The sequence below is a fragment of the Lissotriton vulgaris genome, chromosome 9, assembly GCF_964263255.1.
Source record: "Lissotriton vulgaris chromosome 9, aLisVul1.2, whole genome shotgun sequence".
In the NCBI taxonomy this organism is placed as follows: Eukaryota; Metazoa; Chordata; class Amphibia; order Caudata; family Salamandridae; genus Lissotriton; species Lissotriton vulgaris.
Genome location: NC_141697.1, coordinates 236,463,515 through 236,479,977, shown reverse-complemented (window position 1 = coordinate 236,479,977; position 16,463 = coordinate 236,463,515).

Sequence of the window (16,463 nt, the reverse complement as noted above, 5' to 3'; positions counted from 1 at the left end):
AAAATGAATTTAAGAGTTTTTCTCTACCAGGACATGTAAACCTCTAAAGTGCATGTCCAACTTTTTTTATCCACTGCACCCTGCCCTTTGGGCTGTCCAAGCTATACCTAAAGGGGATGTATATGTATTAAAAAAGAAGGTTTAGGGCTGTCAAAAGTTTGTTTTTTATCAAGTTGAAAGGGAAGTTTATAAACTACACCCAGGCTGCAATGGCAGGCCCGAGACATGTTTAAAGTGCTACATAAGTGAGTGGCACAATCAGTGCTGAAGGCCCACAAGTAGCATTTAATTTACAGGCCCTGGACCCAGGGACTGCTACTGTAATAGATTTGAACAACGACATACCTTTCAACCGCATCTGACACACGGTTCAAATAGTTATGGCTTGGTGCACTTCTCCTCCAATTCCAGTCATTGCATGATATTACTGCAGGGAAGAATAACGTTAAAAAATAAAGTTAAGTGGTGCACCCAAAAATAAAAAAAGTCAATAAGTTCTCAAATTTGTTTGTAGAAAATAATTCTTCCTTTAATGCAATTCCACTCTAAAACAAAAAAAATCCAGCAACCAAAACATCCAGCCAATGCGTTTCATTCAAAATCAATTGAACTTCGTCAGGGCTTATGTATCTTATTCAGTATTGCTTTTCATATTCCATGAAATGGTAATGTGGCCATATGTGGCCTCCCATCAGTCAATTATATCAAAAGTCCTAACTAAGTCTGGCAGGCTCTTAAAATTAATCGAATCGCAAAAAAAGGGGCATATTATATCCACATGCAATTCCCAAATACATACTGCAACTCTCCGTGAACGCACTGCCATCATAATAGGGTCTTACAAGTGAATTAAATATGCCAATTGGGTGTAAGTCATTTTATCATGTTTTAAGGAGAGCGCACAAGCACTTTAGCCCCGGTTAGCGGTCGTAAAGTGTGCAGAGTCCTAAACACCCCAAAAAAGTGTTCAGAACACAGGCAGGAATAGGCAAAACATTTGGGGATGGCCCCACAGAATGAGCCAAGTCCATCACTAACATTTTAGCACTTCCACTACAATATGGTTAAGCCTATGAAAAAAAAACTTAGTGTGGTGAAGGTGGCAGAAGGCTAAGGGTGTGATTTATATCTTGCCAGATGCATCCGAACTGCCGAAAATGAGCATACTGGTCGCCAGCCATCAAAGCTGTTCTCCCGCCTGATCTATATGTAAGCAATTTGATTGACGAAATTCTGTGCATTCTCCTTCATCACTGTTGTCTTCAGCCTACTCCATCAAATGAGTATTTGGTGAAAAGCGGCTGAAGGTGGTATGTCAGCCGCAACTCATTCCACCCAATCAGGATGATGGTTAACTCTGGCGTAACCATGGCAGTCAAACCTCCACATTTGGGATGGTGATTTATAACTATCAATGGGGTAAATAGACAGTGCTTACCTTTCCAACCTCACTGTTCGCCATGAGTGTACTTTTGCAAGGTGTTGCATGCATCCTGCTGGATATGGATGACGAGCCCATGCCGCCGCCATAATCAGTGATATGTTTTTAAATCTCACATATAGGGCCCAATTCACAAAGGTAAACTGAGACAAAAGTCTAATTTAATGACTTTTGGTATTCACAAAGAGCATTTACTACTAGTAAATGCCCTTTGTGAATACCGAAAGTCGTAAAGTTAGACGTTCGTCTCATTTTACCTTTGTGAATTGGGCCCATAGACTTTAGTAATTTCATTTTGCCTGTTTTCAGTTCCTACATTGTATTTCCTTAATGCAATAAGTCTACATTGCTATTTATCCACACCTACATGAGGTAAGGTGCAAAGTAGATGTAGATGTGTAATCAACATCTTTCAATGTTGCAATAAAATCTAATTTATACATCCTTACTGTTGTTCGAAGACAGTCAATATTCATTGTAAATGAGTTGTGAACCTACATCATCATGACAGAACTACAAAAAAGTACTTATGCAATGTATATCTCACCATTTGGAGACTGTGAGAAAAATCTCCAAAGTTTTTAAACAACAGCTAACTGCATTTCTCGCATGTACACTTTTAAGAGTAGGACAACGTTATCTAGTAATGCATCCGACATTCCATATCACATATGTCAAAATGGTGCCATGCTATAAAAATATCTGAAAGAATACTGTGTTAAAGTGAATAAATAACAAATCTGCATAACTTGAGCCACCTTTTTGCTGACGGTTCACAATTCTCAGCCTTTGTAGAAGGGTTTATGCACAATACGTTTAATTTACTCCTTATTTTATATTAATTTTGAAGGTAACCAGCATTAGATGTCATGTGCTCTCAGCTACACAGCTCTTAAAAATATGTGGCTACAAATTGCCACATCTTACGTTCTTGTACAAATCGTATAGCATGTGCCCAAGTAATTACAGGACAATGCTAATTTAAAACCAGCATTCGTTAATGCGGCACCCACTTATGTAACCCACATAAATATGTAATATGTCTATCATCACACCCTTTGTGAAGTTGTAATTATGTATTTGTCATGTTTCATTTCATTTGGTGATGTTGCATAATAAAACAATTGCCATTTCCCATGAAATAACGTGTGCCATTGCTACCCGATCACATTGATGCATCTTATAGCTTATGTTGTTTGTGTACCCTCTCAAACATTCACCCAATTGCCCACAAGCATATGTATAAGCTACTCAATTGAAATGCAGAACAAATCAAAACATTCACCCTTAGTCAAGAGAACTGGGTTAAATCCATCATTCTTTTGCTCACCATGCCACCCCAGTTTAGACCTGACTATATGCAAATCAGTCTTGAACTGCTAAGCCAGGTCCTCTCTAGACTGGAAACAAGCATCCTAGGACCTGTTTTTGGGTTTCACCCTTCTTCAGCCAGGATAGCTTGAATCCAGTGGCACAGTGAGCCCGGGACCCAATTATGGAAAAGAAAAAGAAAACATTACACACCAATACAACAATTGATGCTGATGCACAAATATGACCAAAAGTATGTAGTACCGTATACGATGCAGGTATGATGGAAACACAATTAAGGTAAAATCCAGCGATAATTTAAATGTCAAATCACAGGTAGAGGAGTTACAACTTTTACTAATGGAAATTTAAATGTAATTTACATAGGATTCTGGGACTTGTAGCATGATTGGGAACATGAAAACGTAAAAGTAGAAATCACTTTGAGTCATCGCACAAACATGGAGTGCCTTCCATAGTGCAAGTGCCAACGGAAAACACATATTTACATATTGAATGGTTCTTTGTGCTTAATTTATTACCTGGCACCACATTACTCTCACCTGTCACAGGCAGCCCCTCCAGCAAGTAGAGGTGCATAGTGGAGAGGACGTCCTTCTCGAGTGGGGTGAGACGAAGACAAGTTATCATTTGTCCACCAGGTAGAGCTCTTGCAACCACTGTCCTAGTGAACTTCTCCTTCTCCCATCTCCTCTAATCCTACCACTTTTTATCTTGATGTCACACATGGTCTGGACGTTCTACCCATATGCTGTGCCTGCATTTGGCAACTGCTCCAATAAGCTGCCTTATGTGTAGCACTTGTTAAACAAGGGGTTAGCCCATGTAGCTTCTTGAGGTTTTAGACTACATATCCAAAAATAGTCTAAGTCTACTTCTCTGAAAAATTAGGCTTCCTCCTTAAGAAGGGCAGCATCTTGGTTGGAGATTTGCAAGAGGGCAGGCAGGTAGAGCAAGGAGTATGCAGGTGACAGAGGGAGGAGTCAAGTTGTCGAATGAGGATGGATGAAACAGAGTCTTTTATGTGACCTGCTTTTAGGTGGTTTCAATAAAGAGTTTTAGGTGTAAATCATTGATTGCAGGTGTATGTACCTCCTAACGTGTAGTTCTCACTTTGTCTGCCTTGAGTGCGGAGATTCTGGTGTAGATAATGAGTTTCAAGTGTCAGTAATTTATTGCAGGTGTATGCACTTCTGTCAGACATGTATTTCTCAGTTTCCCCACCCCAAGTGTAGATTATGCTCTGAGTGTGGAGTACCTGCTCTACGTGCGGAGTCCCTGTCCTGAGTGTAGAAATTCCACCAAGATTGCGGGGATTCCATCCTGAGTGTAGTGATTCCGCAGTCATAAAGATTCTACTTGTAAGTGCCTTTGTGAATACCGAAAAGCAGTAAACATAGGCTGAAGTCTAAGTTTACCTTTGTGAATCAGGCCCTTGGTGTGATTGTAATACTGAAGACATAGCTAGTATTTGACATACATTGTTTGTACTTACCAGTCTCCAAATCACTAAAGACTCCTGAAAAGCCTTTTAGCGTGCAGGAATCCATAGACCTTCTTCTCCTAGGACAAGAGGTTCATGGACCTGGGAGAACCACCACTAGTCTGCTGGCCTCTAGGAGTGCTCAGAAGGAAAGGGAATGCACTCTCTCCCACAGATGATTTCAGCGCTTCCTAATTTCCCCCTGGGAGTACCTGTTGTTAGATGCTACATTCACTCTTGTGACACATTTGCCTTTAATGGGTAATGGTGGTACTTTGTACAAGGGATCCAAACAAATGTGGCTCTACCTTAAGTATGCATCCACCATGATTGTTAATTCTGTGTCTGAAAATCTGTGGTTCCTTCTACAAGCCAAAAAAACAATAACTACATTCAAATAGCATACAGCATACTAAATAAACCCCTATGTCTTGCAGCTTTACAATTGGAAAGGTAAAGGATCATGGCATTTCCTTGTTTGTATTTTATAGTGTGGTGTGCAGGTGTTGTGAGTTTGTGCTTGCATATCAGCTGTGTAAGGTATATGTCCGTCTACACCACATATATATATGGCATGGAGAACAAGTCCACATCCTATTTACTCCATCGCTATACTGCCATGAAGTCTGAAGGAAGTGGCCCTTAGGGGCCACCCAAGTTACTGAGAACCACCTGCTATGCCTTCCCAAGTAATGAAGAGTTGGCCAGATTGTAGAGAATACAAACAGGCCTTTATTAGCAATACTCTGCAGAGGAGTCCAATCTGACCAACCCCCTAAGATGTCTGCCGAGGGACTGGCTCCCCAACAGTCTACAATACGTAATGCTTCCTCCTAGAACTCCCAACCACGACCACAGTGGAAAGTTACTGGCTTTAGGCTGAACATGACAAAGAAGGCACAGAGGGATCAGCTACCACCTGCTAGATGGGCACGCACTATCAGTGTCTCAAGGTTTCCGTCCTGAGGCTCAGCATTTCCTAACGTGGGAGCAAAGTTACACACAAGGATAGGAATGCAAGGGCAGCATGGTCTATTCATTAATAAGTAAGAATCCAACCTTGAGCAAGGAAGGAAATAGCTGAATACAGTGTTCGCATGCAATACGAATAATGAGGCCTAGTTTAGACAGCCTAATAGGGATTTGCAGAATACAGAATGGAGTCGCACTTGGTAACTGAGGCTTGAGCTTTACAAGGATATCTCAGTGGGTTTCATAACGTGAATGCAAATGGAACGTCATAACCTACTATGGCACAGAATAAGTATTTGATAAGAATGTGGTTTTACTCCGTTGATGGAGAAAAATACCTCAGTCAGGCTGACTGTGATTTTCCCATCCTATATATAAATTAGGCAGGAGATACACTGCATACCAGAGAAATGGATTGAAATAGGGCACAAGTCTAAAAAGAAGTAGTGGGACTAATCAAGTTATGCAGTATGCCAGTGACATCATGATGTGTGACATCACAGAGCATGACATCACACGTAGAATTACAGAAAGTGGCATCACAACCCATAACCTCACAGGAAGTGACATCACAAAAAGTGACATCAGATCTTAAGACCACACACATGTGTGCAATACAATATTTGTCAAATGAGATCTGGCATTGGAATTGTGTCAAAAAAGAGACACAACCCCAACGCTAAATCTGGACCTCAACTTATACATTTATTTTGTTTAACTCTGGAAACAGAGAAATTGGCACCAATGAGAAACATGGCTGTATATCTGTTCAGCTTAATTGGTTACAAAGTCTGCATTTTAAAATATCTTTGGGGATAAGGCATCTGCTGCGTAGATTTTTTGTGTGTCCAGAAAAAGCCCACAGAATAATAATAATGGTAAGAGGTGTTTGCACTTGCTGGAGCGATCTATGTTTTGTCTAGTGTCAGGTTTGAATCAAAGTAGCTAGGTAAGTGGGTTATTGCTTTTAACACAGAGATCCTTTTGTTACCTTCAGGTCGTAAATTGTAATCTTTTTAATTTAGCGGAGTGAGCTATAAGGGACATGAGACTCATACACCTCGTAACCCTTGCTGTCCCAGGAATACATCCTGCACATTAATTTACACACATATGATTTACTGTCAATGTATAATGCGCACGGGTGCTGTAAAGCGCTCTGAAACCCTGGAATAGGATGAGCAGAGCTATAAAGCAAATAAATAAATAACTGGTGGTATTTAAATTGTTATTTGTGTAGCTACTGGGATAGTCCAATACATCCGACATTATTACAGTGCATACATCTTATATACAGGGACTGAACAAAGTCAAAAGCAAGTCTCTCGCACCTATGAAGTGATAACAAGCTGTGAGCATTCGGTTCTCCTCCATTGCATTTGCAGCTAGGTATGAGTCTCCAGATGGCTCACAGCTAGGACACTTAATCAAGGGGAGGCCTAATGCCCCGACTACCCTGTCTGTCTTTGTTTTGGGCCCAACTGGAATTTAAAATAGTAAGTCCCCCTTCAGTAGCGGACGGTGGTGAGAGTGCTGCGGGGCAGTGGGGTGGGGCAGGGATGGAGCAGGGTGGGGGGGTAGTAAACTATGGAATGTGGCCCAACTGAGGTAAGTAAATAAATAAATAAACACACCGAATGTTGTTGCGCGCTGCATCGCATTTGGCAATGCAGTGAGCGCAATGACATTCATTTTATTTATTTATTTATTTGTTTACTTTCCTCTGTTCAGCGGTATGCCGTAGTTTACTACCCCCCCACCCTGCTGCCCGCCCCACCTCACTGCCCCGCAGCACTCCCACCGCCGGCCGCTACTGCCCCCTTCACCTGCACATTACTGCTCGGAACGAAAGCAAATAACATGAGGCGCTGCAGAAGGTGTCTCGGTGTCTGAAAATTACACAGGGACAAGTTCAGCATGCTTCACTGCGCCCAACATCTCGGAAGGGGAGACAGCGTCCACCCTGTGAAAGGGGTCGGTAGTCTACCCGCGTGTGCCCTCAACTTGTGCCCTGGATTGAAACCTCTGTCGCTCGCTGAGGACTGACGGACTGACCACCAAGATATAAGATCTGCATTCCTCAAGCCATCTTGCATGGTAAAATGCTGAACCATCTACTCCCCTCTAGCAGATAACCAATTCAGAGTGGTCTATTGTATTCTATGGATGCAAGAAGCCAGTGAATCTATGCGGAGGCTTGCTTCAAAGGCCAGTGCATATTATTTCATGTGGAAGAAAATTCTGAAGAGGCCTGCCTGTTTTATGTGGGCAAGTTGTCTCACATTCTCTTTTCCCCTTCACAAAAAAAGTTATAAGTGCAGGGATTTGCTTCATGGCTCTGTGGCCGCCTCCAATTGTATTTCCCTTATCCCGCTGATGGAGAGCACATAGAAAGGCTGCTCGAAAGAGGCTTTGCCTCCAAACAACAATGTTAACAGCTGTATGTGTGAAAGACATTTAATTACATACATTGCAGAATTGCAGGATATGAGTGACTGGAAAAACTAGCGTCGGTGCTACTAGTTCTTAGGATAAAAAATAACCACCTTTCAATAAATCATGTTGTGATATTTATACAAAAATAAATCTACTTTTGCCAATGAATTTGCCCTTTACTGTTTACTAAAATTTTGCAAGAATTACATGTCTAGATTGTTCCTAAAATGGTGCTGATTTAACCATAATGCAGGCTGCTGATTTAACCACAATGCAGGCTGCTGATTTAACCATATGCAGGGTTTGATAATGGTAACCTACTTTAACCTAATCTGAAAATAGCACGTTTAATCCCCATTAAATCGTAAACAAATACGTTTAGATGCTGTGCATGTTTCACTTCTAAGCATGATGTAACTGGACCTTGTGGGCCTCAAAGCACATTGCACCGTTGACTCGTTTACTGTTAGAGTTAGGCTTAAACATGTCAAACAGTTTTAATCTGACATGTTAATGCTGAAACTTGGTCTGCAGTGGCACAGTGTTCCTGGAAAGCACTTCTGCGGTCTTTTTGAAACCCCTCGTCCCCCGAGGGGCATTATATTTTAATGCTACCTTCTCAGTAGTTTTTATTAAATTTTACGATGGACCTATGTAAAAAAAGCAAATATTCTCATTCTAGGTTTGCCAATATGTTGCCTTTTTAAGGATAGGATTACATGCCCTGGAATGTGATTAGCAGCCTCCCAGTGCTCAGAGGAAGAAATCCAAGGAGATGACACAAAAAGACAGATTTCTACATTCACCCTGCTTTAGTTATTTCCTTTCATTTATAGGAGCCAAAGACAGTCCCTGGAACCTTACGGAATTGCAGGCTCTGAATGCATAGTTCATACATTTTATGTACAACGTCTGCTGTACGTAAAGCAGCCCCAGGGAAATCTAAACCGTGGCCACCTCCTCCTCCCCACACTAAGGTCCATCCTTGGCCCAAAGAACCTGCATCACTTGATGGTCAAAATTGCACGTTGCTTTTTGTACGCTCGCTAGCCCTTTGCAGCAAGCTTTATTTTGCGCTCTTTTGTTGCTATATGGCGTCCTCTCGTGGTTATAAGTAGTTCTGGTTAATAGCACATCTTGCAGAGATGACCTAATACAGGTTATCATTAGGTTTGGATCCCGCGGATAATTCGCCAGTGAGCAGTAGGACTCTCAGCCTGCTCCCTTATCCTGCAAGAGCTAACTACTGACTCACAAACTTATAGTAGCCATAGTTATGGTGATGGATGCATTGTTGCACCCTGCATATATGGCCCTTCAAACTGGGCTCCAGTGGGAAAGGGACTAGGTACTGTCCATCTCCCACCCAAGTTAGTGACAGTTTACTGCGTTACTATTAGCATTGATTAAGGAGCACACTGTTAGGATTTGGCACTTGTCCCGGATGAAAATAAGATTCGATTTTTGCTCCTTCAGAAATGACTTTGTAACTTACGTAGTTGATATTTTTGGACAATTGTGCTTTAAAATAGGAACAGTTGTCTCTACCTTTCCCAAAATGAAATAATCCTCCTCCATTTTCTTTAAATTGTATAATGTTTCAGCTAATTTTACATGTACTACGTGCTTTAAAATGACCTTGTTTTTAAATAAAAAAAATGCTGTGAGAGAATATTTGTATTCTTCAATAAAGTTACTTTAAAATCCTATTTTATGTATTTTGGCTATTGCCTGCAGGTCAAGTCAGATTTAGAGCTGTATTGATGTAGCAATATATATATTTTTTTCCGAAATCATCTTTGCAAATAACAGAAAAAATGCAAGAACACAGCTTAGGTGCTAGAAACATTAAACGTTGTTTTTTCTTTTGAGGAGAGGATGGTTTGTTTAGCAATGATTGCATAGTTATACCTTGGAACACCGAGTGGCTACCTTCACCATATTGTGCACGTCGATTGCATCTTTTTAGGCCTCACCTGAGGCAGTATGCATGCGTTGTCTTTTTCGAGATGTATTGTATCAAAAACAAGCCTAAAGAAAGCTTAGAGCCCATCTATTACTTACCATTGGTTGGCTATTTTGGGTTTCACTTATTTAGGCCACACGCACAGACAAACATTTCCGCACACACGCACACAAACACATATTTTGGTTTCATTTGGCTCACTGATAGAAACAGCAGCTTCAAACCGGGACACATCACATGATTCACTACTCAATACCACTTTACTTCATTCTTGGCCACTCCACTCAGCACTTCACTCCACTGTACGACACTCTACGGCACTCCATTCTACAACACTCCACTCTACGCCACTCCACTCCACGCTGCCCTGTCGAGTGTCACTGCGTGAGAGCGCCCCGCCCCGCCTGCCTGAACGCCCATCCGCCCATTCGTCTTGCGTGCTGTGGGATCGTCATTCAGACGTTGTGGGAGAAGAAGGAGAAGCGTCGGAAAGAGCCTCCCCCTCGTAGCGTATCTGGCGCATCGGTGTTTGTATCGGCGTTTGCACCCACACAAACGAGTTCAGAAGCAGAAGCGGCACAAGCGGTAGAAACCGCGAAAAACGCGAGGACTGCAAGCCGCGCCGGCGGAGAAGCATTGTGCTGTGAAAACAAAGCATATAGCGACTGGAAAGCGATTTAAAGCGATTTGAAGCGATTGAAGGGAGAAGGCACGGAGGCGAGGGCGCGGAGGCAGAGACCTCACACTCTAGGCACAACACAGAGGTAAGTGAAGATAAAGTAAGAAGTAAGGAGAGAGTAAAAGCTGGTTGAGCTCAGGACCCCTGGGACTGTATAACAAACGGGCGTGAGCTCAGGACCCCTGGACTGTATAGCAAACGGTGGTAACTACGACTTTTAACCCCGAAATCCCCGTATTCAAATTATTAAAACTGAATTCTGCATATTGAGCTACTGGAAGTGTGGAGTGTGTAGCTGGGGACTTGTGGGTTTAATTGTCCAGCTGCTGGCTCCTCTTTTCTTAAATAGAGCAAGTAATTTCCACAGGAGGAGGAGTTGGTGGAGTTGTCATATCGGTAACTACAGAGATGGCCCCCAAAAAAATGAAAACAACTGAGGGTCACAAACTGAGGACAAGATCAAACTCCGCAAATGTAGAGAAAGTGGGCTCCTCGGAGAGGAGCAAGGGGAGCCCAGAGTCTACACCTGTGAAAACAAGAAGGAAAGGTGTGAAAAAGAATATAGTGGCTACTAAGAACTTAGGTTGCGCTACATCAAATTCAATGAAGGAGTTTGTGGGGAAACATTTTAAAAAAGTATTCACACCTGTCAAAGATAAAGAAATTATGTCCATCGAGTCAGTATCTTATAATGAGAACTTTGAGAGAGAAGAGATCGGGTATACCTCCCTACCCTTGGAAGTACATATATCCGATTCCCTAAATATGGTCAACCAGTCGTTGCAGCTACTATCGGACAATAGGGGTTTAGCGTCTCCAAGGCTGTCATCATCTCCACGAGATCTTTTCGGTAGTGACTTGGAAAGAAGAACCCAAGTTAGCCCGATCACTCAGGAGGATTTAGGAAGAGAAAAAGAAATGACCATGAGTGGTAAGCTGCATCACAGAAGAAGCGAAAATAAAAGCTCTCCCGACCTTCGTGATGTTAGTACAGACCAATATGGGGAACTGAATTTAACTCCAGAGATAAATCGGGATCTCTCTGCTATGTCTGCAACCTCAATGTTGGATCTAATGCTAATGCTACAAAAAACTCTTCAAGGTCTTTTAGAAGTGACTCTGTCTAATAATGTAATCTTGAAAACTCAAAAAATTTATTTAGCTAAAATAGAGGGGGAGCTACAGGGAATCAGATCCCACATGCCAGATATGGTAAGACAGATCCCTGATCCGGACCCCGTGCCTGAAGTGCGGGCAGAGGCGCAGGTGGAAATTGTTGAGCAAATTAAAGAAAGACACGAGGTATACATCTCAAAGTGGCCAATGAGGATAATAAGAAGAGGGTAGATGGCTAGACGTGGGAAAATAACAGGAGCAGGAGGGGCAGGTAGGAGACCACTAGGGAATGGGAGGGAAATTCCAGAGAAACGGTTAAGGGTGGAAAAGAAAGTAGGTGAAAAGGGGAATAAAATAAAGGGACCCAAACCCGGTACGAGTACAATAAAGAAGAGAACCCTAAAAAAACAGGAAAAAAATGTGTGCCCTCATAATATTCCAGCACCTCAGATGAAACAAGTTAATAAGAAAATTACAACACAGACCAAAGAGGCCGGGAGACAGTTAGGAGGGAATCTGCAGACATGGGTCACCTGGGAGGTGCGAGCCATCAGGCCTAATATTCAAACATACAAGGCAAATAGAACAGAATCTCTGATTCCAAACAGGATAATGAAAGAGGGGAGTGAGGATATGAGGCTATACCTAGAACCAATACCTTTAAGGAAAGGGGGTAAGAAATTAGAAAAAAGATTGCCCCTTAATAGGTCACAACTTCTGCAGGGCTTTGCCAAATGCCATAATCTGAAAGCTATAGGATCGAATGACCTCAGACAAGTGGGCTTTAGCCAAACAAAAGAAGGGAAAGAGGTCACTAAAATGATGCTGTATTCAAAACTGGTAAAAAAATATGATTAAGAAAGCAGCAAACGACCTACAGAATGACGGAATTCGACTACTAACCGAAGAGGAGGTACTGGGAGAAATAGAAGGAATTGGATGGCAAGGAAATAACTTCCTAAGATGCCACACAGGGTTGGGAAAGAGGCAGGTAAGGATAAGGGACCCAGAAGAAGATGATGAAACCTCCCTGGGTAATATACAAATAGTAGCAAATAACTCAAACTTAGAAAATTGGTGGGGAAATTGGAGCAGGGTTACGGCCCAGGCGGGTCCCTCATCTAGAGCTTTTGAAGGTCAGGGGGAGGAAGGATGGCTAGAAGATATGGAATAGGTAGAGGATATGCCACATAGCATAAGACTGGCCTCCTGGAACATAAACGGCCTAGGAGATGAAGTTAAACAAAAAAATATAAAGGCATTAGGTGAAAACACAGAGATTATATGTATCCAGGAGACCTGGCTATGTGGCAGAATCCCGACAATCGATGGCTTCGTCCAGCTAAATCGATCGGCTAAGAAACAGAGATTTGGCCGTCCAGCTGGGGGAATAATGACCTTGGTGTCAACCAAAATTGTGAGAAAGGTGACAGAAATTACTGTAAAATGTAAATGGCTACTGGTCTGTAGAATAATGTTATCAGGATGTATGAAAAAGAATATTATATTGCTAATAAATGTTTATATGCAATGGGATACTGTAGAGGAATATGCTGGGGAAATGGGGTTATTTAAAGAAGATATAGATACGATCTGTGAAAAGTATGGTTTGGATGTGATCATGTTAATGGGAGATTTTAATCATAATATGCATCCCAAAAATGTAGACTGCTGGTTTCAAGAATTACTAGAGGCCTACGAGATACCGCAAGCTATTTTTCCAGATTGTATAACAAGTGCTAAGGATACCCAGTGGGGAAACTTTTTGTGAACAAAAAATATTTTCTGTCTAAATTCAAGATTCCCCTTAGACTGTCCAGCAAAAAAAACGTTTAAAGTGGGCACTCAAAATTGTCCAATTGATTATGTATTTGTGTCCCCCTGGAGTTTCCAACTAATAACAGGGTTTAGGATCCTGAACAGAGAAGGAAGTGACCATAATATTGTAGTCCTGGAGTTTCCAAATGTACAATTAGAACCTTGTACCCAAGTTATGGAACAAAGGATGGATTACCCTAAGCGACATACAACCAGGTTAACGGAAGAATATATGGCCAAATTAGTGCAACTACAACAGAATTTAGATCTGGATGCAGTAAACGGCCAGAGCCTGGATTGGTACGTAGGGAAAATTGAGGAGATAGTCCAAATCCTCAGTGAAGGTTTGAGATCCGGCCAAAAAAATCCTAAAGGAAACAGTTTAAAGGTGGAGAAACAAGGAGGTTGGTTTACAAGGGAATGTCGAGAAAAGAAAAGAGAATTGAGGAGAATGGTACGCCGTAAACTGTTAAAAGGTGGGCAGGGAAGTGGAAATACATTATTATCCCTAAAAAGAGAATATAACATGTTAATCAGGAAGACAAAAAGGGAATTTAAAGAAAGTTGTTGGCGAAAGTTATTAGAGGCCATCGAGGCAAAGAACTTACGCCAGTTCTGGAAACTAGTTCATTCAGCAGCAGATCATCAGCCGGCTGGAATGAACTGCGTTGTGGAGGAAGCAGCCTGGGAGAAATACCTACAGGATTTATATAAACCTGGGAGTTACCGGGAAGAGCATCGGCACACAGATTGGAGCGGTCTGGTAGCCGATATAAAACTTGACTTCACGGTCTCTATAGTTAAAAAAACGATAAAGGTCCTGAAATTAAGAAGGGCAGCAGGCCCCGACAACCTCCCGGCACTGATAATTAAAACCCAAACAGACTGGTGGGCGGAATTTTTTGCTAATATGTTGCGAGTTATTTTAGACACTGGAAGGTTCCCTGATAATTGGAAAGGGGCAATAATAAGGCCCATACATAAAAAAGGTGATAAGCACACCCCAAAAAACTACAGGTTAATTAACCTGTTAGATATTGGGGAGAATATATTTACTAAGATAGTGCTGGCCAAACTAAAGACTTGGGTAGAAGGGAACTTAATTGTCCCGGTAGAACAGGGGGGATTCAAAGAAGGGCACTCCACGGTGGACCACTGTTATGCCCTGTGGGCACTTGCCCGTAAGTCGACGGAACAAACGGGGAACATGTTCTGTTGTTTCGTCGACTTCCGGGCAGCCTTTGACTTGGTGGACCGCGGTAAGCTATGGGAGTGCCTGACTAAATATGAAATCCCAGTGGGACTACTAGCAATCCTAAAAGAATTGCACAGAGAGAACTGGGCTCAAGTAATTAAAGACACTCAAGGGACACTGACAAAGAAAATAGATATAGCAAACGGGCTAAGACAGGGTTGTGTCCTGGCCCCACTCCCCTTTTCTATTTTTTTAGCAGATCTGCCAGCAGCACTGGAAGTCGAAAGAAGTGCTAGTCCAAGAATGAGTGGCAGGAAGGTGGCAAGCCTGCTATACGCGGACGACCTAGTAATTATTGACCAAACAGAGCTAGGGCTACAGAGAAAATTAAATGTATTTAGTGACTACTGTAAGGCTAAACTTTTAGTAGTAAATATGGATAAAACAAAGATTCTATGTTTTGGTAAAAGGTCTAAAAGTTTTAGATGGTACCTAGGCAAAACAAAATTGGAAACTGTAAAGGAATATAAATACCTAGGCCTATGGTTTGAAAGCTCCTTAAAATGGGACATACATATTGAAGCCCAAATGGCAAAAGCATCATCCTCTATTTGTGGGTTGAAAAAATTTAATAGAGATTATGGGGACCGGTCGCATAAACCCATGTTAAAGGCTTATGAAGCAATGATCCCTCCCCAAGTATTGTATGGGGTGGAAGTTCTCCACTTCAGTGGCAAAGTGGGCTGGGATCGAGAGGAAGGTAAGGTGTTGAAAATGCTTCTGTCCTTGTCGAAGTCAGCGATGATTCAGGCAATTAGATTAGAGACCGGAACAATAGCATGGAGCATTCAGGCTAAAATGGCAGTGGCAAGGTTCTGGAAACGACAATTACTAGAGGAAACCCAGAAGGTGTCCCTTTGGTGCAGTAATGAAATCCGGCATAGCAACCTAAAATGGGCAGCGGAGGCAAAAAGGAAAATAAAGGAGGCATCCGGTAGTTTAAAGGTGAGAGTCAACCAGAATCCTGTAGAAATTGCATTCACCAAGGGCCTACTTAGAGCACAAGGAAGGGAGCTATCAAGAAACCAGGACATAAAATACTTGAGAAAGAAAAAGTCGGTCCAATGTATGTTAGAAGCATGGGAAAATGATGCATGGTATCCATTCTTAGAAACCCTGCTGAACTACGGATTGAGGTGGGAAATTTAAAAAATCCGAATTGGAATTAACCCTTGGCTATTGGAGGGGAGATTAAAGGCAGAAATGCTATATCCTGACGGTCGATGTAAGTGTGGACTGGAGATGAAGTGTGATATCATGCACACACTGTTAGATTGCCTTACAAGTTCAGGAGTGAGAAAGCAGTTTTTACGGCCATTATTTATAAAATATGGCATAAATTCACGAGGGCTAGCTGTTATTCTACTGATAAAAATTGAAAAAATTGGATACTGCAATTGCACTAGGGAATTATCTGAGAGGTGTAAATCGTTTGGCCAGGGAAAAACTCAAAAAAGTATTGTGATTCATTCTTTACCTACTTTTGCAGGACATAATGTGAAAGACCGATGTACGTTTAGTTTAAATGGTTTTAACTTTTGTAAAATAATAATGATGTATGTAAAGGGCTTTTTAAAGATTGTAATGCTTATTTTACTAAGTTCAGATGTTTTTAACATTTTTTTACTGATCCTTTTTAAATTGAAAATACTGAAAAATATGAGCCAATGGTATCTTATGGCTTGCTATAAATATATAAGTAGAGCAGCTTAGAAAAGTAACTGTGGGATTTTAGAGATCATTACGCATCAATTGTCATTGATGGGATTGTAATGTTTTATAATTTTTATGAACTCGAAGTTTAGAGACCACGGTCTAAATAAACAGATTTCTCTCTCTCTCACTCTGCTCCAATCAATGCCACTCCACTCTACAACACTTTACTCCACTTCACTCTAGGGCACTCTACTCCACTCCACTTTACTCCACTACACGACTCTATGCCACTCCATTCTACAACACTCT